This window comes from Miscanthus floridulus, unplaced genomic scaffold (assembly GCF_019320115.1).
Source record: "Miscanthus floridulus cultivar M001 unplaced genomic scaffold, ASM1932011v1 os_2615_1_2, whole genome shotgun sequence".
Lineage (NCBI taxonomy): Eukaryota > Viridiplantae > Streptophyta > Magnoliopsida > Poales > Poaceae > Miscanthus > Miscanthus floridulus.
In genome coordinates, this window is record NW_027098405.1 from 1 (window position 1) to 3424 (window position 3424).

At 42.2% G+C, this 3424-nt stretch overlaps 1 pseudogene; it reads left to right on the forward strand.

Annotated features, from left to right (window-relative positions):
- Positions 1–1961: 1961 nt before the first annotated feature.
- LOC136535178 (uncharacterized) lies at positions 1962–2979 on the forward strand (annotated as a pseudogene).
- The last annotated feature ends 445 nt before the right edge of the window (positions 2980–3424 follow it).

A 3424-nucleotide genomic window follows, 5' to 3' on the forward strand; every position in this document is an offset into this window, starting at 1 on the left:
CCCCACCGGCGCCCGTGAGCTCTGTCTGTGCCACCCGCATCTCACCTCTTCACTAGCGTTGCCCGCGAGCTCGCTGTCGCAGCTGCCGTCCCCGCCGTCATGGCCGCCGTCAAGCCGTCGCAACCATCGTCCAGGCCGCCGTCCCCGCTGTGCGCTCGCTGGTATCGCCGTACTCACCTGAGCCGCCGCAGCCGTCGTCCCCACCCGGCCCATCATCGTAGCCACTGTCCCCTCTGAGCATCCCCGAGCATGTACTAGTTCCCTTCCATCCCGCCGCTGCTCCCTTCCCCTCCTATCCCCTCTCGGCATTGGTCCCTTTCCTAGGCTTCCTTGGATGCACGCACAACAGGTTAGCATGGAGGCATTACTTGTGTTTTTAGACTAGATGGAACCCTGTGTGAACAATGTCGCCTGCATTTGATTGCACATATATACTGTGTAAAAAAATAGCATGGTCAATGATTTTTGTGTGGCTTGAATGGAAGTATGCAATTTATCCCCATGCATGGTCAGACTTGCTAATTAGAACGTGTTTAATTTTCACCTATTTGCTTGATGAAGAAAGCATGATGCTTGTCCTTACATAAATAAACAATTTTGGATTTTGTTTCTTATCAATTAATCATACCAGCTAAACCAAAAAGAATAAAAATTGTAATACTGTTATACACAAGCTTTAAAGGAAACTGAGGCCAAGCAACCAAACATTAATCTGTTCCTCTCACCCACACATCAATATGAGCTACCATTCCAAGAGATGATGATTGTGCACCCTAAAACAATAAGTATTAGCGAAGAATGATTCTACTTGCTCAAATTCATACTTGGGTCCCATGTTTTATGCAGATGAAAGCTTCTAGTTGCAAATGCTTATAGGTGTGTGGATAGAACTGTTAGCATAAACCCATTCACTACAGCATAGCCACCAGCCATTTATGCAATTCTTAGTTGGAAGAGATACAGACTTGTTTGAAGTAATAAACTGAGCTCAGGCAAGCAGGAACTAAATGATTCATGTAGCCTCTAATTGATAAAGAGTGACTTATAAATTGAAGTTGGGGGACTCAGAGAGACTGCAGTCTAGAGACTTATATACTATGTCGTGTACCAATTTTCTCTGAACTTGTTGGTATATACCGGTCAAGTCTGACCTCACCATATTGTAATTGCAACTGCTCCACATGTAGTTGGACACCTTGGGAAGGCATTTGAATGTGCTCTTGGCAGCAGCTCTACTTGTTTGTATCGGTAGGTTTCTGTTTCCCTAGTTGTTGATCTCTTTTTTTCGTGTTGTGGAAGTATGCAACTATTTCAGTGCTTATGATATGTTTTTTATTTCATATTGAAATCTGGTTGATGTCTTGCATGAAGGTTGAACATGGATAAAACATGGATTTATGATAATGCTAGGTAAAAACCAATTACTTTACAAATATTGAAAGTTATATATACATGTCAAATGGTATTTAACCTAAAACTTTCACATAGGCATACCAAGACATATTTGCAAGGAGTGAATGGTTTCTTAGCTTTTGCTTTTAGTAATTCTGCAGTAGGCAGCAAGATATTATGCCCTTGTAGAAAGTGTGTAAACTCATTTTGGAAAGAGGCAAGTGAAGTCCGTGAGCACTTGATATGTGATGGGTTTCTAAAAGGGTATAGAACATGGAACTTACATGGAGAAGCTAGCTCCTCTGTGAATTATGGGAATTGTGATGCTGCTGAGGTCATTGAGGATTCTAGTGAGGATGATGAAATATCTTATTTGCTTAGAGACTTAGCTATCGGTCTAGATGGTAGAGGAGATTTTGAAGACAATAGTTCAACTTTGGAGACTTGTCCTGAACTAGTTGCCCTTCAAAAGTTAGTAGCAGAAAATAGCAAAGAGCTATACCCAAATTGCAAGAAATATACACAGATAAGGTTCCTAATTAGATTGCTCCACATCAAACTCCTTGGAGGATGGTCTGATAGAAGCTGAACAACACATAGTTGAACTGGAAGAGCAAATGAAAAGGCAGGAGGAAAGCCATGTAGAGGAAAGACAAAATTTTATGGAAGTCATGTCACATAATGGTTCTAATTCACGCCACCATGTGGTATAATACTATAACAATACATCAACTAGTTATTTTGGACTCTTAATACACTGTGCAGATTTATCTCATTATTGCTTTCCATTTGTTTGTAGAGCCTAAGGTCTTCAGAAAATATTGATGCACATCATCATGATGCTCATTTCGAAGAAGATGAAGATTGTGGAGATAATGAAGACCATGTTGCATGTCCCGAGGAGGGTGAATATTTGTTTGCACGGAGGCGTCTTGCAGCCCATACTATGCAGTTTCATCAACATAGCCCCACTAGTTCAGCCCATACAGTGCAGACCCATGCAACCTCACCCCATCAGAGCACTCCCAACGATACAACCCCTGTTGTGCAGTACCATACACCCTTGTCCAGTCACCGCTTCCCCAACAATGTAGCCCCTACAGTCTAGCACAGTGCAGCACATGAAGAGCAGCCCCATGCAACCTCATCCTGTCAGTGTATCCCCAGCAATGTTCTTCCTGCAGTCTAGCCTGATGCAACCCATGAAGTGGAACCCGATGCAGCAAAACAAGCAAAGACAGTGCAACCCCAGGTTGGAATGAATGTGATATTATATGAAGTGGTGAGATCCGATGCACGTGTGGCTCTAGGAACAATTATTTCAACAAATCCTAAAACCATTATTGGAGGTGTAGCTCTTAGAAAGCAATATTGTGAAGTTGTTGTGAATCATGTGCTGAAAAGGGATGCAACTCTGCCTCGCACTTATCCTGGTCTGGAAAAGATGGCTGATGCTCATAGGTTGTCGATTGCATGGCCATACAACAGAGTAATAAACTATCCTTGTCATTGTTTCTTGTTTACTCATATATGACAAATGGTCAAACTTATAATTTCTGATATTTGTGACAATTGAAGGTTAAGTAGCAGGCATCAAAATCGGTTAGGAAGGCATCAAAATCGCCACAAGGTGTTTCAGGTATGTTATTCTTAGGTCACTTATCTTCTCTTGTGACAGTCGAAAGGTTAGCAAATTTCATGATGCTGATTAGAGCCTATACTCTGTTGTTTTTACACTGACTTGCAGCAGGGGTGAAAGGTCCTTGTTTGGTTTTGGTAATTGAGTGACAACTTAGGTGGACTAATTGTGTTTATGTGAGATACACAGGTGATTAGTCCACAGGTACATGTGTGTGAGCAACATATGCCATGAAGGTGAAAATGGCTTGGAGATGTTGCAAAGCTCACACATGTGATGATGAAGGAGCTTAAATGCACATGAGACATGACATTGAGTCATGTGATCAAGGTGGAGAAGATCAAGACAAGACTTGGCTTGATGGACCGGTTGCAAGCATGAAGGGCAAGTCGA